The sequence below is a fragment of the Pygocentrus nattereri genome, chromosome 7 (assembly GCF_015220715.1).
Source record: "Pygocentrus nattereri isolate fPygNat1 chromosome 7, fPygNat1.pri, whole genome shotgun sequence".
Taxonomy (NCBI): Eukaryota; Metazoa; Chordata; class Actinopteri; order Characiformes; family Serrasalmidae; genus Pygocentrus; species Pygocentrus nattereri.
This window is the reverse complement of record NC_051217.1, coordinates 19,887,101-19,912,500: the sequence shown is the minus strand read 5'-3', so window position 1 is coordinate 19,912,500 and position 25,400 is coordinate 19,887,101. Positions and strand designations below refer to the sequence as shown.

The following is a 25,400-nucleotide window of genomic DNA, read 5'->3' as shown; positions in this document are numbered from 1 at the left end:
TTCCCCTATTAGCGGGCTAAAGGTCACCGCAGTGGTTACAGAGAAGGGGGAGGGGGGTCAGACACAGCAGGGGGGAAAGGGGAAATCCACTGGCACTAAGGACCCCATGGGGGAGTGGTACTTCATAGAGGGGATTGAATTTCTGCAGCACCTGTTTAAGATCCTCACACCCGCACACACATTCTCTCTCTCTCTCTCTCCCCCTTTCTCTCCCTCTCTCTTTCTCTCCCCTCTTAAAGTTAAATTCTTTTACTCTCTCCTTCCCTTTTTCTCTTTCTCACTCTGTCATTTTACTCACCCTTTCAATCTATCTTTCTCCCGTTCAGTCTCTCTCTCAATCTCTCTCCAACTTAGCGCTCTCTCTGTTTCACCCCCTCAGCTCCTGAGACCCTCAGACCCTCAGTCTGTCCACTTTAGCTGCCAGATGTTTACTGATCCTGTGTATGTGTGTGTGTGTGTGTGTGTGTGTGTGTGTGTGTGTGTGTGTGTTTGTGTGCGCGAGAGAGAGAGCATTCTGTTCTCACACACATGGTTCTCAAGTTCATCTTCAGGCATCATCAGCAGGTGACATGGTGACATAGGTCTATGTCAACATACTATATATCGCCGTTGTCGGAACAAAACCTTGTATCTCCAAAGTTGTAACTTTACAGGAGAAGGAAAAACCTACTTTACTTGTATTGTAAGTCATTTTGTTTAGTCCATTCATCATGAAATTTATACACAACTTAAAGGACAACAGGTATTTTCAAACTCTGTCAAAAACTGAAAAACAAATAGCTAATCAGCCAATCACATGACTGCAACTCAATGCATTTAGGTATGTAGAGGTGGTCAAGACAACTTGCTGAAGTGCAGACCGAGCATCAGAATGGGGGAAGAAAGTAAGAAAATAAGAATGATGTGCAAAATAAAAATTTTTAAAAATGGAGATACATTTTTTTTCCTGGACATAAGTAATTATCTAGGTGCTATAATTATTTAGTGATAAGTGCCTATATAACCCTTCAGTTTTCAAAAAAATAAAACAGGGAGCTTTTACAACAGCAATTAATAATCATTGTGGTGCTTCTGTAGGTTAGAGCTGTTTTTCTGTGGTCTTGAAAATCCTTTAAAATGTGCAAAAACCACGCACACAAAAATTGATGAGAACTGTCGACCTATTTTGCTTTGACAAGTTGAGAATAAAGGTTAGGAATGGTCAGTTTTGGGGCTGCTGCACATCACTACACTGTCAGCCCCCTATCTGCAGCTCCAGATAGCCTTTCTAAATGGACAAGCACGCAATCACTCTATCTCCTGCGTACATCCTCTGTCTGCTCTCTATCAGATGGCCAGCCGGTCACCATTGACAGACACGGCTGAAATAACTCATGTGTATTTCACTTCGAGAGCGGAGGCAGATGGAACTCAAACACTGTGTTTTCCCACCTGACACACACACACCCGACAATCACACTGCAGGGGAAGCCAGGCCAGCCGCAGTGTCAGGTTTTCTCTAATTTAATCTCACCGGATTCAACTCGTCAGACAATCATCAAACCCTGCATAAGCTGGGTCAGGTGTGGTAGAGACACAGGGAATGTGCTGAGCTATTTTCACTTAGAAAAGCAGCAAAACACATTGTCCATATATATATATATACACACACACACACACACACACATATACAGGGTGAGTCAAAAGTCACAGGACACTGTTTTATCTTATTTTACTTTTTATGCTGTCACAAGCCTCCACAATGCGATGCTGAAGGTGGTGTTTGTTGCGGATTTTCTCAGCATACACAATTAGTTTGAGATGACCCCAGAAATAAAAGTCAATAATAAAATAAAAAATAATAAAAGATAAAACGGTGTCCTGTGATACATACATATATATATATATATATATATATATATATATATATATATATATATATATGTATACAACCCCAATTCCAGTGAAGTTGGGACGTTGTGTAAAACATAAATAAAAACAGAATATGATGATTTGCAAATCCTTTTCAAGCTATATTCACTTGAATAAACTACAGAGACAAGATATTTAATGTTCAAACAGATAAACTTTATTGTTTTTTGCAAATATTCACTCATTTTGAATTTGATGCCTGCAACACGTTCCAAAGAAGTTGGGACAGGGGCGTGTTTACCACTGTGTTACATCACCTTTCCTTTTAACAACACTCAATAAGCGTTTGTGAACTTAGGACACTAATTGTTGAAGCTTTGTAGGTGGAATTCTTTCCCATTCTTGCTTGATGTACAACTTCAGTTGTTCAACAGTCCGGGGTCTCCATTGTCGTATTTTGTGCTTCATAGCGCGCCACACATTTTCAATGGGAGACAGGTCTGGACTGCAGGCAGGCCAGTCAGTACCTGCACACATTTACTACGAAGCCATGCTGTTGTAACGTGCAGAATGTGGCTTGATGTTGTCTTGCTGAAATAAGCAGGATGTCCCTGAAAAAGACGTTGCTTGGATGGCAGCATATGTTGCTCCAAAACCTGTATGTAGCTTTCGGCATTAATGGTGCCTTCAGAGATGTACAAGTTACCCATGCCATGGGCACTAACACACCCCCACACCATCAGAGATGCTGGCTTTTGAACTTGGCGCTGAAAACAATCCGGACAGTCCTTTTCCTCTTTAGTCTGGAGGACACGACGTCCATGATTTCCAAAAACAATTTGAAATGTGGACTCGTCAGACCACAGGACACTTTTCCACTTTGCGTCAGTCCATCTCAGATGAGCTCGGGCCCAGAGAAGCCGGCGGCGTGTCTGGGTGTTGTTGATATATGGCTTTCGCTTCGCATGGCAGAGTTTTAACTTGCACTTGTAGACGGAGCGACAAAACTGTGTTCACTGACAGTGGTTTTCTGAAGTGTTCCTGAGCCCATGTGGTAATATCCCTTACAGAATGATGTCGGTTTTTAATGCAGTGCCACCTGAGGGATCAAAGGTCACAGGCATTCAGTGTTGGTTTTCTGCCTTGCCGCTTATTTGCAGAGATTTCTCCAGATTCTCTCAATCTTTTGATATTATGGACTGTAGATGATGAAATCCCTAAATTCCTTGCAATTGCACGTTGAGAAACATTGTTCTCAACAATGTTGTTCACAAAGTGGTGAACCTCCTCCCATCCTTGCTTGTGAACGACTGAGCCTTTCAGGGACGCTCACTTTATACCTAATCATGACACTCACCTGTTTGCAATTAACCTGTTCACCTGTGGAATGTTCCAAACAGGTGTTTTTTGAGCATTCCTCAACTTTCCCAGTCTTTTGTTGCCCCTGACCCAACTTCTTTGGAACGTATTGCAGGCATCAAATTCAAAATGAGTGAATATTTGCAAAAAACTAAGTTTATCCGTTTAAACATTAAATATCTTGTCTTTGTAGTGTATTCAATTGAATATAGATTGAAAAGGATTTGCAAATCATCGTATTCTGTTATTTTTATTCTGTTTATTTATGTTTTACACAACGTCCCAACTTCACTGGAATTGGGGTTGTGTATATATATATATATATATATATATATATATATATATATATATATATGTTTGTGTGTGTGTGTGTGTGTGTGTGTGTGTGTGTGTGTGTGTGTGTGTGCGCATGTGTGTGTGTGTGTGTGTGTGTGTGTGCATTACATTGATTTTTTCACTTCCTGTTTGTTTCAATGAGTTATACATGAGAAAAAAAAACTACTTGTAAAAAAAGCATTTTAACAGTATAGGGGATTCATCTAAGAGGGCCAATCAAATAAGGACAAACAGCTCTGACTAATACTAGGGACTGATATGTAGAGTTGACATGGACTTCATTACCAAACAGGTTGTCTTGGTGATGTGGGAGGGGTTATCAGTGACCAGCTGCTGCTTGGCCAGAGTTTGGTGGACACTGTGTGCATCCAAAGACACACACATCCCCATCGCCATGGCAACCTGTGTGGAAACAGGTGGGCCTTTAGCGGGCAGTGAAAGTTTCCGCTGGTGATAATGTTTTCAATGGATGCCACATTAAAAATTGCATAAATAAAAGCAGAAACACAGTTTTATTCCATGCAATTATTTAATATCATCCCAAAGCAGCAATAAAGGCAGCATGGAGCTTATTGTACACAGTGATAGAGACAAAGGAAAGCTCCATTTCCAATTGGAGAGAACAAACACATACATTCAGAATTGGGGCACAGGTCTTGGGGGGTGGTCTCCTGGGGTCAGTCTGGCTATGAGGTAACCTATCTATTGTGTATTTATATATTATATATACACAATATTACCCTGTCGTTTTTTCACAAGTTACTAGGCAGGAGTCATTTAACTTCCTATGTGTAGCAAAACATGTCTTCTACATTTAGTTGCTGATAATGATAACTCTTGGAAAATAGGTCTAATATATCTCTAATGCTCTGCCTATTCTCTACCTATGGATTATTTAAGTAATGAAAAATTAGTTTTAGTCCAGCAAGAAGATTTGTTGGCTCTCATAAGTAAAACCAGATTACTTTTCAGTTTGCCTGACATAAATCGCAGTCATACAATGGTTGCTGTGCAAAAATACATGTGAAGGCATGTTCTCCGCTTAAAATGAAACTCAGGGCTAACAAAACATTGTGTTCATGGCTGTTGCCCGGTATCCAGCTAAGTTTGTTAGTTTCCCAGTTCAAACACACCTTCTAAACAGGTGCGTTTGCGCAGGTATACACCAATCAGGCACAACATTATGAGCACCTCCTTGTTTCTACGCTCATTGTCCATTTTATCAGCTCCACTTATTATATAGTGCAGCTGGTGGAAGAGCTTTTTCTTATAAAGCCCACAAATTCTGGAATGATCTTCCAGAAACTGTTCGGGACTCAGACACAGTCTCAATCTTTAAGACTAGGCTGAAAACTCACTTATTCAGTTTAGCTTTTGGTAGCTAATGTTCCCCCTTAGATAAAGGCAGCAGATCCAGGGGTCCATGGACACAGAGAATTATAGTAAACTGAGACGCTGGTGCTGTCGTCCCGCCGCTCGCACGCGGTCACTCAGGTTTGTGGACGATGGAGCGGAGGGATGCCAGACTGTTTCAGAGTGCTGCCGTGTCTGTGTCTCCTTCTGGTTCTCTCCTGTTAGTTAAGCTGTCATAGTCAGATCTGCCGGAGTCGTTAGCCACACTCTGTAAATGTTTACATTCCCTGTTTTATGTACAAACAGACAGAATAAAACTAATTCCCTCTCCCTGCCTTTTTTCCGAGTATACAACCGCCCACATGGCCGGCCTAGACACTGAAGGACGACTTACTGTCGAGCCCTCCTGCTACCCACTTCAGACCAGCTGCCCACGCCCCAGCTACCACCAACTACCTTGGATGAGCTGCCCACCCTACACTGATGTTCTCATAGACTCCTAGATATTCCTAATACCAATATTACTGCTATTAATATTAGTAGTATAATCACTTGTAGGTAGTTTGACCAGAGGAGGATGGGTCCCCCCTGGTGAGCCTGGTTCCTCCCAAGGTTTCTTCCTCAGTTCTGAGGGAGTTTCTCCTTACCACTGTCACCCCGGGCTTGCTCACCTGATAGTTAGGGTTAGGGTTTTTATATTCTTGTTAAAACTTTGTCTTTTCTGGAATTCTGTAAGCTGCTTTGTGACAACATCCGTTGTAAAAAGCGCTACACAAATAAATTTGATTTGATTTGATTTGATATAGGTGAACTATATATATATATATATATATATATATATATATATATATATATATATATATATATATATATATAGGTGTTGTGCTGGTCTGAGTGGATCTTTTGGTGGCCTAATCTCAGTCCTGCAGTAACACTGAGGTGTTTAAAACTCCAGCAGCACTGCTGTGTCTGATCCAACACACACTAACACACCACCACCACGTCAGTGCTGAGAATGATCCACCACCCAAGTAGTACCTGCTCTGTCAGGGTCCATGGGGGTCCTGACCACTGAAGAACAGGATAAAAGGGGGGTAACAAAGTATCAGAGAAACAGATGGACTACAGTCTGTAACTGTAGAACTACAAAGTGCAGCTATATAGTAAGTGGAGCTGATAAAATGGACAATGAGTGTAGAAACAAGGAGGTGGTCATAATGTTATGTTTGATCGATGTAGCACCAAACTATGCTGGACATTGGCCCTCCAGGACCAGAGTTGTGTAGCCCTGATCTGACGGTTTGAGGAACCTTCTTTAGTTTTAAACTGGCTTGGTGCACTAGACTGCATGATTATATTATGAATTGGGCTGGGTGTTTTAACCCTTAGGATGCAAAATGTGCATTTGACTACTAGTCTTCATAACTTCAGAATGGTTTATGCCACAGACATGATACACATATCAGAGCACTCAGCAGACCTGGCCCAGACTAGCTAGTTCATGTCTATCAGCTGTGACATCAGCATCTGTGAGTAATTTGGCACAGAATACCCCCCCCCCTTAATTTAGACACTGTCCTCACTGATGATATATGGATATAATATGGGTATAAAAGAAATGGTTCAGTCAGTCATGTAAATGTTGCAAATAATGAATGAAAGCAAATAGCCACTGATTAGCATTATTTGAATGACATCATGCTAATTGGTCACCCCCTTGCTTTCATTCATTGTTAGCAACATTAGCATATATGGTTCAGCTGCTCCTTTAACATGGACAACCTCCCCAAGCCAAACAAAGGCCTCCAAAACAAACATATATAAAATCAATCTTTACACCTGGACCACAAAATTCTACTGTTTATCTTTCCTATTGTCTCTTATTCAACAAATCAGTTGAAGATAAACAACACCTTTGCCTTGTATCAGCAGTAAAGAATGCCCTGTGCGGAAGGGGAAAAAAGCATAGTGATGCATAAAAAGCCCAACAGGGAGCCAAGAAAGATTTATCTCCCCCGACTCCAACGCTCTCCGAATTGATATCTGGAATGACCTTTTCAAATTTAAGTGTAAGTGGATGTTTAAGAGGAACGGCTTTTGTTCTACATTACTAGATGTTATGTTGAGCAGTGAAGAATGCATGCTGACAAAAAAGGCTCCGCACTGCAAGTCGATGCCTCCATTAACAAGCTCTCAAAAGCCAGGAAGTATATGAATAGGAATAGGTGGCCTTGAAGGTCAGAGAAACTTTAGTTAAACTCTCAGTAGCCCTCAATCCATATTCGTATATTGCCTATGCCATGCTCCTCCAGTAAATATTGAAATACTTTATGTGTAATAACAATCATTTCGACTTTTCTGGTGTTGGAGCAACGTCCTGAGCCTTCGACCTGGTTAAAAGAAGCTAGAGATATGAAAAAAAACATATACACAATGGCAGTGATATGATTTATATGATTTACATGATATGGTTTAGTCCATAGGAGAACACATTTTCCATAGAAACTTGTCCTTATGCCACTTTATTGGAAAAGTACATTGTACTTACCTTCACTGGCCACTTTATTAGAAACATTGACCTTGTGCTTCCACTCAGTGGCCACTTTATCAGAAACATCTACCTTGTACTTCCGCTCACTGGCCACTTTATTAGAAATGTCTTATCATTGGTCAGTTTCTGACCGAAGGACTGTTTTTTACAGATATTATGTGGGTGGTGGATAATTCTCAGCACAGCAGTGACATTGATATAGGAGGGGTTTCTAATAAAGTGGTCAGTGAGTGGATATATCACTCTCGGCTACCTGTAGCACCACTTAACCTGAAAGTGCATTCTTCATGGAATCCCTGGGAAAAAAAAAAGGCCTGAAAGCTGATCCTTCCCAGTGGAGCACAAACACACAGTCATTCATCATTTGCCAACAGGCTTCTCCACACCTTCAATACACAAAGGTAAAAATAGGCCAAGCCACTCCTCCGCTCCTCACACTCAGCAGCCCGTGGCTCTTACAGGAGTCAGAGAGCAGCAGCAGGCACTGAGCTCTTTTGGACAGTTTATTAAGCGTTTCTGTTGGAGTCGACTAATAAGCGGTTTAGGTGTGATTTGCTTGCGGACTGAAAGAGATTAATTTCCAACGCATGCAGAACTGATAATAGCTGCACAGAACAGTTAGCCAAACACGCACTAAAGAGAATATTCAGAGCTTTGTGTGGTTCTGGGAATTTCAGAGAGAATTCATTCCAAAGGCAAATCTTTCATTCTTTTTTCCCATCCATCCAGCCAAAGGGTGCAGGGAGCCACTGGAAGACTCAAGGTGAGAACTTTCCTCATGTTGGTCTGAGAAACATTCCACACTAATGGTCTCCCTGTATAGCCTCAAGTCTTAAGGCTAGCATCATAGATAGTACAAAGCACAGCTAGAAACCACAGACAGTGTGAGAGTGAGAGTGCTGATAAAGCTCGTTTCACTCTCATTTCTTAGAGACTCACTGATTCCCAGCTGAAAGGTGTGAGCTGAAACAAAGTGTCCATGCTAGTAATGTTACTTGAGGTAGAAGATGTGATAATTATGTGAAATATAGTACTGTGGAAATGTTTAGGCACCTAAGCAAATTATATCGAAAATGTTGTTCATTTGGTCAGAAAATAACTCTTATATAACAATAAATGCAAATAATATTAAAACAACAAGTAGTGATTTTATGTATGTCAATGTTTTTAAAGTTCTTGCTACTTTTTACTATATTCATGTGTGTTTGTATTTATTTTAATATACACTGCTCAAAAAAATAAAGGGAACACTTAAATAACACATCCTAGATCTGAATGAATGAAATATTCTCATTGAATACTTTGTTCTGTACAAAGTTGAATGTGCTGACAACAAAATCACACAAAAATCATCAATGGAAATCAAATTTATTAACCAATGGAGGCCTGGATTTGGAGTCACACACAAAATTAAAGTGGAAAAACACACTACAGGCTGATCTAACTTTGATGTAATGTCAAAATGAGGCTCAGTATTGTGTGTGGCCTCCATGGGCCTGTATGACCTCCCTACAACGCCTGGGCATGCTCCTGATGAGGTGGCAGATGGTCTCCTGAGGGATCTCCTCCCAGACCTGGACTAAAGCATCCGCCAACTCCTGGACAGTCTGTGGTGCAACATGGCGTTGGTGGATGGAGCGATACATGATGTCCCAGATGTGCTCAATCGGATTCAGGTCTGGGGAACTGGCGGGCCAGTCCATAGCTTCAACGCCTTCATCTTGCAGGAACTGCTGACACACTCCAGCCACAAGAGGTCTAGCATTGTCCTGCATTAGGAGGAACGCAGGGCCAACTGCACCAGCATATGGTCTCACAAGGGGTCTGAGGATCTCATCTCGGTACCTAATGGCAGTCAGGCTACCTCTGGCGAGCACATGGAGGGCTGTGCGGCTCTCCAAAGAAATGCCACCCCACACCATTACTGACCCACTGCCAAACCAGTCATGCTGAAGGATGTTGCAGGCAGCAGATCGCTCTCCATGGCATCTCCAGACTCTGTCACGTCTGTCACATGTGCTCAGTGTGAACCTGCTTTCATCTGTGAAGAGCACAGGGTGCCAGTGGCGAATTTGCCAATCCTGGTGTTCTCTGGCAAATGCCAAGCGTCCTGCATGGTGTTGGGCTGTGAGCACAACCCCCATCTGTGGACGTCGGGCCCTCATACCATCCTCATGGAGTCGGTTTCTAACCGTTTGTGCAGACACATGCACATTTTTGGCCTGCTGGAGGTCATTTTGCAGGACTCTGGCAGTGCTCCTCCTGTTCCTCCTTGCACAAAGGCGGAGGTAGTGGTCCTGTTGTTGGGTTGTTGCCCTCCTACAGCCTCCTCCATGTCTCCTGGTGTACTGGCCTGTCTCCTGGTAGCACCTCCAGCCGCTGGACACTACGCTGACAGACACAGCAAACCTTCTTGCCACAGCTCGCATTGATGTGCCATCCTGGATGAGCTGCACTACCTGAGCCACTTGTGTGGGTTGTAGAGTCCGTCTCATGCTACCACGAGTGTGAAAGCACCACCAAAATTCAAAACATCAGCCAGAAAGCAAAGGTACTGAGAAGTGGTCTGTGGTCCCCACCTGCAGAACCACTCCTTTATTGAGTGTTTCTTGCTAATTGCCAATAATTTCCTGTTGTCTATTCCATTTGCACAACAGCTGTGAAATTGATTGTCAATCAGTGTTGCTTCCTAAGTGGACAGTTTGATTTCACAGAAGTTTGATTTACTTGGAGTTATATTGTGTTGTTTAAGTGTTCCCTTTATTTTTTTGAGCAGTGTATATAGTGTTTATTACAAGCAAAAACATTGCTAATATACGCTTTTCAGTAATGTGCACAGTACATGTATGTCAGAGTACTGTATGTATGTATTTAGTAATTTAATAGGAAAATGATAGACATGGACACAACAAACAGGGCATACCGCTGAAATAGCATTACATTTAAATGGCATAGCAGAACAACAGTAATAACTCTGGACTAAAGGATCACCAGGAATAACACTACTGTACAGCTTCACTGGCTGAAGCTGACCTACAGAGGAGTGGCCTAAACTGAGCACAGCTTGGAGAACTTGATTTTTGCTGAGTGAAAAACGATCAGCGTTGAGTTTATTTCATTAAAATAACAGCGGCAAAGATAAAGAAGATGGAAAAAAAAGGAACAGCTTGGGCCTGAAGAGCTACTATGTATTTTATAGAGTCCTCCAGCACCATCTGAGCAGCTGGGACAGCAGAAGCATTTCCTGAGGCTGAGGGAGTGGAGTGGGTGTGCGAGTATGTGTATGTGTGTGGGGCTGAAGCAGCTACTCCAGGGCACTGAGAGCCGTCCATTAGGAGCTCGTGAATCATGGCTCATGAGCCTGCTCTCCACTCCTCTTCAAAAACAAACCCATCTCCAGCAGCTCCTCTGAACGAGCCGCCGCAATCTCTCTCTGCCAGAGATGGCTCTGGAGTGAGCCGGCACCGCCCTGGGACACTCTTTAAGAGTTCCCCGCCTCTTAGCCTGCAGAAAACACACTTAATCCCTGCTGTCACCAAAAAACAGCACCTCCAGGCTTGGAATTAGACTTTGTACCAGATAGAATGAGGGGGGAGAAGTTGCCACGATGGCCAACACAGCAACAAAAAAACACATTATACACTACATGGAGCTGATACAGCCACTGCCTCCGGTGTTCTATCTTGGCAGCAATGCCAAAATAGAAATCTCAATTTTTGAGAATAGCCTCTCACTCTATTAAAGGGGAATTCCAACAGTTTGCTAAATATCTGGGAAATGAAATGGTTAAAAGTGAATAAACTCATTCAGAATGCGTTGATATGAGATGAGCCATTTTAGAGAAACATGCATTTTGGTGTCTGCAAGAATCTCTTCAAATTACGGATGTGCTCCATGGCTTTTATTATGGCATGATTTCATTAAATTAGAAATTAAAGTTATGTACCACCACTGAAAACATGTGTACACTAGCCTTGGTACTTGGACCACCATCCTTGAATTTTAGACATAATTTTTTTTAAAATTATTATTATTATGTGACCCTTATTAGTCCCACAACAGGGAAATTTCACCTCCGCATTTAACCCATCCGTGCAGTGAAACACCACATACACACTACTGAACACCCACACTTGGGGGTAGTGAGCACACTTGCCCGGAGTGGTGGGCAGCCCTATCTGCAGCGCCTGGGGAGTGGTTGGGGTTTAGGTGTCTTGCTCAAGGACACCTCAGTCATGTACTGTCGGCTCAGGGGATCAAACTGGCGACCTTCCAATCCCAAGGCTGATTCCCTAACCTCCAGCCCACGACTGCCCCATAAAATGTCAATTCTAAGGTTTTCAGGCAAGGGGGCACCTAGAGAAACTTCTTTTAATAATAACATTTTTTTCATGGGTTTCCATGCGTCTCGCTTGGTAAACTGAACCATAATGACCATGACTTTTATTTGTGAAATGACTACTGAGCAGGGCATTGCACCATGAAGATCCTTCTTTATGATGCAATACCTTGCCCACTTCTTTATTAAAGGCATGTTAGAATAAAAGTCCTTTGTTGTGCTGCATGACATTTGAGGACGAACGTTTATCAGTGAATTTCAGCCCTAATATTTTCTGTTAATTTGAGGGAAACAAAAAAATTACAAAAAATAAATAAATGAATGAAAATTGACATTTATTTCATGCAGTTACTGAATAATTTGCCTTACAATTTGGTCACGTGACTTCAGATGGACAATACCCAAGAGCATAGGAGGTTAAATTAGTGCTGTTAGCTAGATAGTTGTACATTTTGTTGAAGATGATGAATGTGGTTCTATCCAAACGTAAGCTCAATTCGGACAGGGTCCTGGGGTCATTTGCTCTTTACAGGTGCTGCTCAGTGATTTTATTTCTGTCCAGATAAGCCACGTCTATGTTTTTCTGCCTCCTCCCCTGAGCAAATCACAGGCAGATTTACCTACTGTGTTTCAGTGACTCAGCAGCAGTCTAATAATTAGTCCCCAGGTAGATGTTGCATTGGAAGAAATTGGATAGTTTATACTCATCCAAATCATGAAACAATGGTTTCTTTGAGAGATTCTGGTAACCATTTACTGGATCTACGTAGGTGTTCTGTCTATGCTGAAAGAACATTAGAAGAAGAAGAAAGGCTCCCAAAGGTTGATTGAAGGGTCAGTTATAAAGAACCTATCCCAGCTGTCATCAGGAGGAAGGCAGGATACACACTGTCAGGTCACCAATCCATCGCAGGGCAGACAGACAGACGGACACATTCACTCACACCTAGGGGCAATTTAGCCTGTCCAATTGGCCTGGCTGCATGTGTTTGGACTGTGGGAGGAAACCCACACAGACACAGGGAGAACATGCAAACTCCACATAGAAAGGACCCTGGTCACCTGGCTGGGGAATCGAACCCAGGCCCTACTTGCTGTGAGGCGACAGCGCTACCAACTGCCCTGCACAATATCATAAACATTTCATTTTCTAGAAATATTGACCACATGTAATGCACACGTCTAATTATGGAAATTCTGCAGAAAACACAATCCAAGTCAAGTCAAAGTTTATTTATATAGCCATTTTTACAACAGGTGTCACAAAGCAGCTTCACAGAAAAATCTGGGTCCAAGCCCCCCTGAGCGCCGCCAATGGCGGCAGTGGCAAGGAAAAACTCCCTACGAGCCAAGGAACCAAGACTCAAAAGGGGAACCCATCCTCCTCTGGACAACACCGGATAGCAAACAGCATTAGTATAAAATATTATACTACAAAACAGGGAAAAAGACAGAGCAATGGTTAATTAGATAGCTCCACTAGAAACCAACACATCTGTTCACCATCCTGATTTGAGATGTGTAAATTTGTATTACAGCCCTTCCACTGGTCTTAAATAGCTAATAAAAATAGCTAGTTAACGTTACAACTGACGTTAGCTCAGTCACTCTCCATTTCTCCACATTTTTCAAAGGATCGAATTGGCCTTCTGTCTGGTCAGGTGAAAAAGTTAAATGGTCTTGGCCCAGAAAGCCCTAAAACATGCACACTGCCTAGATTCTCCAGTGTGCTGTTGTTTTATGTGTGTTATGTCATGACTTGAGGGTCTGGCGTGTAATGTGTGTGCTCAGCACTTCATTCTCTCCCACACACACACTAATCTCTGTGGGAGAGCCACTAGCGTTGACTAAGTCACAGGTGATGGGGTGGGGTGGGGCAGGGGTCAGGCCTCTAAAGCACCGCCGGCCTCCTGAGTGACCACAGCCTCAGAGCACTGACCTGCTTTTGTTTTCCTGGCCTCCCCATTACGCCTCCCCTGCAGTTCCAGCCAAACCTCCGCCATCTCCCTAAAACCTTTTGTCCTCTCTCAGCCTCTCTGGAGCCAAGGGCAAGCCAAAGGTCAGAGAAACCCCGCAAATACAAGGCCTGATGCAGATTACTGTTGCTGACCAATACTAGGATGCAAAGTCAGTCTGGTGACATCACCAAGGCAACACATCCATGACTCATTAAAGGCTCTGCTACTATTGATTTATACTAGCTGACAAGTGATTTTAACTATATGTAGCCTTTTTCTGCTAGTGGCCATTCCACCAGATGGAAATTGATTCTGATCTTTTTATTAATATATTAATATAATCAAGCAAAACATTTTCACAGGTCTCTGTTACCAGATGAACTAGGACACTGTTGTGTGTGAAATGTGACTGTGTTGAGCTGCTAGTGAGAAATGAGGGGGCTGGAGGAAAAAAAACATCAACTTTCCAGGCATCAATAAAAATAGTTGTTTCTTAATTGTTCCTTGCTACTAGTGGCTAATGGTGGATGCTTCATTTTGAGGTGATGGATTGTTTTAAAGTCTTACAACTTGTAGGGGACAATGGAATTGACTAATTTCTTATGAAATATTTCCAGATGAAAGGCCATTACACACAAAATAAATGACACAAGAATGTAAAACATTCAGAACAATTGTTGCCCACACCATCAACAGCACCAGATACAGTAGTTGGATAAACATAGAACATTGACCATAAAGTTGACTATTCTGAGAACATACCATGACCGTCATCTCTCACAGCACTAAATTCATCCAGTTGGCTTATTTTTTTTGCCCACTTTTTAGTTGAAATGAAGTCAAAAGGTCAAAAAAGAGTAAAATTATGAAGTTTGACATTCCACTGTTGAGTTACCGTAATAATTCTGTGATAAACCCAATTTTCCACTTACTCCACATGCAGTCGATCAGCCAAGGCATATTTGGTGTCTAAATTCTATTCTTTAGTTTTGAACTGGAGCTAAAAGGCTAACATTGCTAACATACAACGCTCAATAGTCACCCAAAAAGTAATAATTTCTGTGGAAATATTTCTCTCAATCCACTCAAACTGCATCCAGGTCTTCATTTATTATGTTAGTATGATTTATGACTTACTGTGAGCTATAAAAATAAACTTTACCACTATGGACAGCCATTTTAGACAACACCAGGGCTGGTATTCACAAAGCAAGACTGATCTTGGATCAGATTCTTCTGTACTTATGATGGTCATTGTCAGAAATACTGATTCTAGGTCAGCACTTCGACTCATGTTTGCACTTTTGTTCCCTTTTACAGTTCACAGTAAGTCAGACTGTCTCCTAAACCACTTCGACAAGTCTGTACAACCTTAATGAAGACCTGGATGAGGTTCAGAATGGGAAGAAAGAAGTTTTGATGATGTATTTACATGTTCAATGTGGAAAACTGTGTAAATTGAATCTTTCTCTAAATCAATGCTCCTGCTTCTATATCACACTACCAAAATAGTGCCTGACCAGTCAACGGTTGCCCACAATGCCAGTAAGTGGGCAAATAAGACAACCAGTGAACTAATCAACTCAGCACAACCCCTAACACACATTTATTTCCTTCTGTAGCAATGAATGATAAATATTCTCAAATATATCAAAATAAGCCACTCTCCTTAGCAAGACTGGACACTGCATGCATCTCCTGCTGAAAGCGAATGGACCATGAATTCCAATCGGAACTTGGTAAAAGCATCTGTGCCGAGAGCACAATAAGAGGCAAAATGTGGACTCTGAAGAGTTTAATGGGCAAGTACCCAAACCCATTACCATGGATAAAAAGAAAACAATGCGCAATAATCAATATTTCATGAGTGCGGCTAATGCATCCTTTTTATAGGATCTGGATACGAATGTCAGGCTTTGCTTGTTTACTGTTGAGTGAGGGAAACATACAGTAGAGCGGAGCTTAAAGAGGCTGAAACAGAAGCTCTGAAAACCTTTTAGAGCGATGTAGAATGGCTTGTACTAGTGCCATCGCAAAGTATAAAACGCTGTTAGTTCATGCCTTCGTGACCTTCCGGAACTTCAAAACAGAAGACAACTTTAATGACTTACCAGAACTTCTCTTCTCTGACGCAAAAGTTTAGGAAGAAAGCTCCTGCTCAGCTCCTTCAAGCCTAGAAGAGAGGAGGAAGAGACACTGTGAGAGAAAGCTTCCACCTGTTTAGTGGGAACATCTGTTGAGATACGCCCCAGCAAGTTTCTAGCACTAAAGCAATGCAGTATTAATAACTTCAGCTGAAGAGACTTTTTCACTTCTCTGCAATGTACACTGAAAAAAGTAATGCACAGCTTATTTGATTCAAATTTCATCTTCTGCAGTGATATATATATATATAGGGTCCTTTTTGTGGTCCATTCATTATGAAATTTACATACAGTGTAAAGGGTAATAGGTATGTTCAAATAATGTCAAAAACTGAAAAATGTAAAAAATGGAGATACAATAATATATATATATATATATATATATATATATATATATATATGTATTTACCACTATTGTCCGAATAAAACATTGTATGTTCAAACTAGTAACTTTACAGGAGAAGGAAAAAAACATGCTTTACTTTTAATTGTAAGTCAGTTTTAATGTATGTGAGGTTTTGTCCTGACAGCAGTGATATATCTGGAGGTTAGGGAACCAGTCTTGTGACCGGAAGGTCACCGGGTCAATTGCCTGAGTCGACAGGACATGACTTAAGTGCCCTTGAGCAAGGCACCTAAGCCCCAACCGCTTCCCAGGTGCCATGGATAGGGCTGCCCACTGCTCCGGGCAAGTGTGCTCACTTCCGCCTAGTGTGTGTGTTCAGTAGTGTACATGTATATGGGTGTTTCGCTGTATGGATGGATAAAATGAGGAAGTCTAATTCCTCTGTCCTCCTTATATATGCATATATATATATATATATATATATATATATATGTGTGTGTGTGTGTGTGTGTGTGTGTGTGTGTGTGCGCACTTAATGCACATTTTGATTGAGCTGTTAGTAGGTGGGGGCTACATGCAGTTTTGGTATGGCTATCGCTTTACATTGGCTTAGTTTGTTTTTACTTTGGCTCAGAGGCTCCTCAGACTGGTCGCTTGGACCTTCCTCTGTGGCTAGGGACTCTCTGAGGCTTCAGACACTTGAGCTATAATATCTTACACTACAGCTACGTATCATCATGAACGTTAAAATTATCATGCATATTTCTAATGTTCGCTGGCTAGCTTATTACTAACAATTCCCATTTTCACTGAGGCATCTGTGTTTTTTACACTTTATAGCTTCAATGTACAAAGGCACAAAAATGACGAGCTCTGACTTCTCACTTCTGAGTCAAACAAACGTCTGCCACCGCCATCTTTCACACTTCATTTGCAGCTATGAGGCCCAACAGGCTGGCAAGGACTGTCCTCCACAGCTAAGGACTCTTTCTGGGCTACATGTCGGTACTAGTGAGTGAGTGAGGTGCTTTGAATCAAAGGAGAACCTTTATAAACGAATTTATTTGCAACACTTGTTGACTTATACCCCATTCGTTTATTGTCCGATACTCTTTATGCAGACCAGACAAAATAGTTTCAGTGACAGACAATGGGAAAAAAACACCAGTGCAATCAGCAAGAAACTCATTCTTAAGTATTGATTTACAAAAGATTAGACATAATGGCAATAATTAAGTCTAAATTTAGCCATCTTCTTTATTCATGTGGAAATGATGAACACATTTCAATATAATCAACTAACTGCATCACCTTTTTCAAAAAATGTATGTAAGATTGGGAAATTATTAGTGCATGTTTATCATTTGCTTCTATTGTTTTTTCCAGCCATTTAAAAACAAGCTTTCAGTGCTTCTGGAGAACTTCAGTACATGCTTCTTTATGTGAGCCAGCTACCGAAAAGCACTTCTTAGCAAAAAGCAAAGAAAATAGATATCAAAAGCATTTATCTTACAGCAGAACTCAGGCAGCCTCCTTGAGTTTGGCAAAAATAATAGATAGTGTGACATTCCTGAGCGGTTTGTACTTATTTGATAATTCCTGAACTGAAATGTTGCAAGCAAAAAGTACAAAACAGCCAGAGAGCGAATCACCAGCCAAGGTACAGAGAGGGTTTTATACCTATACTTCAGCTTCTGAACAGCAGAGCTCTGAGATGGAGTCTGGCACAGTGCGCTGAGGACACTGGTGTGGAGTAATTGAGAATCAATGGAAGAGATTAGAGCTACAAGTTAGACTGGAGTCTTTATACCTGAACACAAAATATGAGCTTCACTGAGAATAAAACACTGAACTGCAGTGGGAGAGAGTTTAGAGTCAATACTATAGTCTCTCTCTCTCGCTCTCGCTCTCTCTCTCTCTCACTCACTCTCTCTCTCTCTCTCTTTCTCTCTCTCTCTCTCTCTCTCTCTCTCTCTTTCTCTCTCTCTCTCTCTCTCTCACTCTCTCTCTCTCTCTCTCTCTCTCTCTCTCTCACTCTCTATCTCTCTCTCTCACTCACTCTCTCTCTCTCTTTCTCTCTCTCTCTCTCTCTTTCTCTCTCTCTCTCACTCTCTCTCTCTCTCTGCCTTACTCTCGAATTCTCTGTCTTTTTCTCTTTCTTCTCTCTCACAATCTCTCTCACTTTTTTCTCTTTTTCTATGACTTTCGTTCTTTTTCTCTCTCCCCAATTATTTTTCTCCTTCTTAATCTCTCTCACTGACTTCCTCTTCCCATCTCTCTCTCTCTCTCTCTCTCTCTCTCTCTCTCTCTCTCTTTTACCAGCTAACCATAACTGGACAGTGTGGACAGTCACTCTCATACTTTTAACACCAATGTAACTGTTATTCAAGCTGTAGTGATCAAAGTTCGAGTTCTACATGGTGGCTTCTCACTTCTGCACTGCTGTTGCTGTAAACAAACAGGACTGGAGAAGAAACCGAGTCTGCAAATGTGTTTCTGAGCCTCAGCCACAGTCGGTCAGCAGTGTCTGTGTTACACATTAATCTGTTTAGTCTTTTTCCCTCAATGTCATTTTTCAACAAACATGCCGAGCAGTAAGCAGCATTACAAATCCAATCCAGAACTCCTGGAATCCAGCACAGCTGTAGTCTTCAGGTAGAGTTTTCACAGCAAACTCTCCCACACGAAATACGACAGCAAGCACCACGACGATTTCAACCCGCCCACAGGCCCCCAAGCTGGGATCATTATGTAAAGACTCAGCACAATTCCTTCCTGAAAAACTTTGGATTAAATGTGATCAAGCGTTACTGAGGCGCTACGAAGCACAGCATGAAGTAAAAGCTCACACATCTCATTGATTCTCACCTAAAGGGTGTCTTTATGTGACCGTCCAGCCTCCTTACTGTGCTGTTCACTATATATCAGATTTTCGTCCTTTAAATCAGCCCTTAAATTATTGCACATCACTGTTCGGTGAGGCCTGTCTTCTGTGGGTGTTGTCGTTTATAGGAAACCTCTAAATAGTGTAGATATAATTTTACTCCCCAGCTGTAATAATCTGGGTATAATGTTAGAAATATAACTATATCATAGGCTGATTGATAAAAATATAATAATATGGTCATTGGCCTGAATCCATTTCCATAGTTATGCTATTCTTATTTCCAAAGTTATGCTACACCCATTTCCATAGTTAGCCTACATCGTTTTCCAGGGTCACACTAGATCAGGGTTCGGCAACATGTGGCTCCGGAGCCACATTACTGCCTTGTTGTGGCTCCACAGCAGAATTAGCTTCGTAGGTAAAATAAAACATTATTCCTTTGCAGTAAAATAAAGTTCTGCAGGTTGTTCTAACAGTTTTAACAATAAATGGTCTTAAAAGCTAGATATATAATTATATAATAAATATATAATATTAAATATATAATAGATATATAACTGCTAATTCACCCTTTAACTCTGAAAATTGGCACTCAGACAACAATCTTGCCTAACTAGTAGCTAACAAAGAAACAAAGAGAGATTTAAGATGAACATCGATAATTTGGGGACGAATTGACTTTTAGTAGCCTTCCAGGTGGTTTCCTTATATGTTATATCTGCAATGAGAAAATGTCAAACACTAAAACTATGCAGTGAGTTTCTCGATCGAATTTACCCATTCTACCTTAAATGGTGCAGCAGTTACATCCTTGTACCTCAGGCACCATTTAAGGTGGAACGGGGAAAAGCAAATAAGAAGCTGGTGAATGAGAAGCGACTTCAGCCTTGTAAAAAGTTGAATTTTGAGAGAAATTTTACGATATATAGAAAATATTCTATTTTTGCTAAAATGTTTCCTGCTAGAGATGGGAGAAAAGCCTCTGAATCTGAGCTAAGTTTAAAGCAAAGTCTGCATTTTCATTTATATTAAATTTGTTAGCCATATTATCATGGTTACAGTAGGCATTTCCATAGTTATGCTACATACATTTCCATAGTTATGCTACACCTGTTTCCAGAATTATGCTACACACATTATCATGTTTATGCCATCTCCATGGTCACCTTACATCCATTTCTATGGTCACCCTAAAGCCATTACCATTGTTATGTTATCATCATTACTGGCTGGAAGCTTTTATAGTGAAAATTTTACATAATATAAGATATTTGTTTTAAACATCAAACACTATTGAGAGGATGAGAAAACATCTGTAACCAAGTATCTGATGAAAGAATATTTCATCCTATCATACTAATTTTAATAATATTACACTGAAATTAATAATGTATATGTTATAAGATAAATGATGCGGTTGGATGACTTAGCTAGCTGACATTAGTTAGCATTGGGAATGAGTTTTTAATGATATTGTTGTCCCATTGACTCCTACCTTATACCTTATATTCATGGTAAGAATTATTGCCATACTACACATGTGAATTTGTGTCAACTACAAGTCGAGACTAAAAGCAGTGCAAACAGCTTTTTCTGATTGTTACTATTATTTTGATAGGACAGCCAGACAATTTCATCATGATGTGATACATTCAGTCAGATTGCCTTAAATTATGCAGGCCACAAATATCTCCAAAATCTTAGCTTTACAGGAGAGGGCAAAAACCCTCATACCTTTTAATGTAAGTTAATGGAAAGAGATTTTGTTGCAAGTGATTTTAGAACATTTCCATTGGGCCGTTCACCATGAAATTCTTCCACAATGTAAAGGACAGCTGGTGTGTTGAAATGATGTAGAAAACTAAAAATCAACAAAAATGGAGATACGTGGTTTTTATTAGACAGCAACGATAAATGAGTGTTTTTAGATTTGTGTTTCTTCACAGTGAAACTCAAATCATTGTGAGAATCAATGGCATGCATTTCTATATGGTTTGTGCCTTGGAGATGCAGTTCATTTACATTATGTGATGGTTCTTTAAACTTTTAAAAGGTTCTGCATTCTCACACACCTCATTTTATATTATGGTACAATCTGGTGAAAGGTTCTTCAGGGAACCAAAAGTGGGTCACTCCAAAGAACCTCTTTTTGACAACCTTATTTTTAAGAGGTGAGATTTCCTCACGTCAGCATCTCAGTGGGAGCAGGGAGTATATCTCTCATGGCCGGTGGGGGGGAGGGAATGACAATATCCCTCCAGACGATGGCCTGGGGAGCGCCTTAGCACAGCAGGACTGGGAGTCTGCAGGGGGCTTGTGTTATTCTATCTCCCATTCTGCTCTTAATTGCTCTATGAACGTCCCTGTTTGGGCACAAACAGCTCAATCAGGTGTGATTACAGGCCCACATTGATGGAAAGCATCAGAAGCCCAGGGGAATCCAGCTTCTATTGACAGAAAGAGGGGCCGCCACGTCTACCATCCTAAAGGTGGTGTGCGTAAAAAGAGGGGGAGGGTAATACCTCAGCATCTCTAATGTAATTGCTCAGTAACGTATGACTTGGATTACCCTTCGTAGATGAGCAGGCTAGATGGACTGCGCTCACCAGCCAGGTTAAATCTCCAATAAAATAACTCATCAGTTACACGATGTACAATCAGTCAATAATCCAATCAAACACTGGAGAAATCAGGGACCTGCCATGACTGATCAGTCGCATCGACCGACTAAACCCCCAGAGAGGTCCCACGTCTCCCTGCTGAATTGGAAAGGGTTTTTAAATTGCCTCATTAAGCTGTGTGCTTTTTAAGACATTTTCAGGGCTTCATAAACAGGGCTGATCTCCAGAATTCTCCTGTTTTTTCAACAATGAAAAAAAAAAGAATAAATAAAGAAAACCTCCAAAATTGCAACTTTACAGGAAAAGGAAAAACATAATCTACCTTTAATGTAAGTTAATGGAACCAGACTTTTCTACAAGTAATTTAGGGTCATTTCTTTTAGGCTTTTTCAAATTATGTCAAAAACTGAAAAACAAATGGAGATATGAGGTTTTCTTCCGACAACTCCCATTAATTTTTCAGCATGAGCAAAAAACACAATTAATAGAAATTAAACAAAAACAGTAACTAAATGTAAAATCCTATTTTCAGTATTTAGTGTTTGAATGCTTTAGCTTATTACAGCTTCCATAAAACTCATCTCATCTCAGATGTCCACTTTTGGTGCTCTAGTGCAAATTACTAGTGCAAAGTTGAGTCTCATTTTCTCCAGTGTTGGAAACTAGAAGCTAAAAATGAATGATGTTTTTTAATTGGGAACTGGACAAACAAATGGGTGGTCACTTACTTTTGCCTTTTGCACGGTATACACACACACACACACACACACATATATATGTATATATATATATACACAGCTGCTGCTGGAAATTCGTATCTCCATTGTTATTGATTTTCAGTTTTTTGACATAATTGGAAAATACATGTTGTCCTTTACATTGTGTTTCATGAAGAATGGTCCAAAAGAAACAGCTGAAAATTACTTGGAAAAACTGCTGGTTCTATTGATTTACATTACAAGTAAAGTATGTTTTTTCAGTTACCATTTTGGAGATTTTGGAGATATGAGGTTTTGCATATACAATAATATAACAATAATAATTATTATTAGATCAGAGATATGTACATATAAACAATATTTAAGAGGTATATTATTAATACATATAGATACTTAAACATATATAATACATATGTGTCATGCGTAGGTGCTTCTGTATTCACTGTCATAACAAAATCTTGTATCTGAAATGGTTAATGTCCATTAATGCAATGAGATTCTATTCCAAGTCATTTTGGACTATTTGTATTGATCCATTCATCATGAAATATTTACACAATGTAATGGGCAGCTGGTGTTTTCAAAAATGGGATGAGAAGGTTTTGATTTGTCAGCATGATGTATAATAAACAAGAGCTATACATATGAACCCATATCCTGCATGTGTGCACGCCGCACAGCTTATTTCACACAGCTACGCAGCACATAGATATGCTGAAGCATGAACTCGATATAAAGCCACCACGCAATAGAATACATTAAGGAAGCACAGGTCAGGTAAACATGGTTCCAAATCAGATAGGTAGAGCTGCTCTCGCTGTCTCTAGAACTTCTGCCTCCCCAACGCCAGCTATTTCAGCAGCAGAGCCGCAGAGCATCTGAAATATATGCATCTGTGTGCCAGCAAATTACAACTGCAAAGTGAGCGTGCCTCGCGTTTCCCCGAATTAGACTCTGCTATTTGCAGCTGCTTCGAGAGGGCTTTGCTGGAAAATAAATAAATATTTTTTTTAAATGGAAAGAAAGATATATGCTTTAGTAAGTAAAGCAAAACAACAAATGACAGCCTCAGCCTTCAAGTAGAACAATGGTATCGTTAGATAACAGGCTGTACTCTTTTCAGGAGCGACCCCTGGGTTAATGAACATAACTGCATCTCTTCATGCCTCATTAGATCTTTACATCTTCCCACAGCGCTAATGCTATTGACAGCAGCAGCAGGAACACAGTGCTACACTGAGCAAGCCGACTACAGCAGCTCTGAAATGCCTGGAAACAGTTAGCAGTACTCTACAAACTCAGCAGAACAGGTCATGCTTACTCAATAGGACCTTCTCTCCACCGCAGCAACTTCTCCAACTTTTTCAGGAAGCCAGATCTTTTCCAGGAAAACAGAACTTTTTGCAAGACTCAGAACTTTTTAAGGGGCATTAATAAACTTTTATGCTGCATTGCTCCTCCAGGGCCAACTTGACCTTATATAGTTTCCAGGATAGATGCCTTTCGCCTTTCTGTGGTAACCACTGGGACAGAAGCTCATCCACTGAGAGGAGTTAACTGATCAAACACAATGCTGATGGCCATCACCTCTGTAAAATACTTCACCTCTTTTAAAATACTACTAGTTGGATTCCTGAAGTGAGCATACTAACCCTGTAAACATGACATAAAAGGGAACCGCAGCCAAAATAAAAAGTGTAGCCATTGCTATTCATGTTTGAAGCATGCCTACCCATCTTCTGCAGAGTCGCAGTATCTCAAGACTGAACTATTCCAACTTGATTAAGAAAACACCCATCTGATGGTGTATCTAGAAGGTGGAAGGTGGAATCTACAAGCACTTTGGGGCCACAACTAGCTGAGATAATGATACTGTTAGCAGTCAGCGTTTCTTTACTGCCATGGGGGGGATTTCTATTAATTGTTTAATGTCTTTGCATAATGCATGCTGGGTATTGCTGTATGAGAGAACTCATGAATTCTGTCTAACTGATGCAGCTGAGGGATGCAAAGAATTAAGTGATTAACCTAACAAGATGCAACTAGCTAGTCCAAACAGGACAGACTGACCAATCATGAAGTCCTGCTTGGAATACAAGTCCATGTCGTCAGCATGAACTGAAAGGTCTTTTGTGTGTGTGTGTGTGTGTGTGTGTGTGTGTGTGTGTGTGTGTGTGTGTGTGTGTGTGTGTGTGTGTGTGTGTGTGTTGTTGGGTAGGTGGGTGCATGGGTGTCTTGATGAACTGGGAATATGCCATAATATGAAACAGCTGTGGGGAGAAAAAAAAAACAATGTCCAATGAAAAAGTAGTTCAAATGCAAAAAAACAAACATGGAAAAAAAAGAAAAAAGAAGAAGCTGGCTTTATTACAACATCTACAGTGCTGTGAAAAAGTATTTGGACCGCCAAATTTCTTCTTTCTGTTTTTAAATGATGATTTCATTTATTGAAGGAAAAATTTTCAGTCCTACTTTGTGCTGTGTGAAAACATAATTGCCCCCTTAGCTACTAAATCAATTAGTTAACAAATTCAGTTCAATTCAAAATCGACTAGTCTGGAAAGCGTTACACTGCTAAGGCTCTGAGACTCCAGTAAACCACAATGACAGCCATTATCCACAAGTGGAGAAAACTTGAAACAAGTGAACCTTTCCCAGGAATGACTGGCCAACCAAAATTTCACAGAGAGTGCATCAACGTCTCATGCAGGAGGCAACAAAGGACCCAGACAAACATCTAAAGACCTGCAGGCCTCACTTGCCTTAGTTTAGGTCATTGTAAGTAATTCCACAATAAGAAAGACACTGGGCAAAAACGGCAGCAAGGTGCAAATCACTGCTGACCATAAAGAACACAAAAGCCTGTCTTACGTCTGCCAAAAAATATCTAGATGACCCCCAAGACTGGGACAATATTCTGTGGACTGATGAATCAA

At 40.8% G+C, this 25,400-nt stretch overlaps 1 protein-coding gene across 1 annotated transcript in view; it reads right to left on the bottom strand.

Annotated features, from left to right (window-relative positions):
* Positions 1-25,400, bottom strand: part of large2 (LARGE xylosyl- and glucuronyltransferase 2) — a 106,680-nt gene that overhangs the window by 55,368 nt on the left and 25,912 nt on the right. Inside the window, exon 2 of the mRNA XM_037540203.1 lies at positions 15,859-15,920. The gene's annotated coding sequence lies outside the window, so the exon portion shown is untranslated. The remainder of the gene's footprint in view (positions 1-15,858; positions 15,921-25,400) is intronic.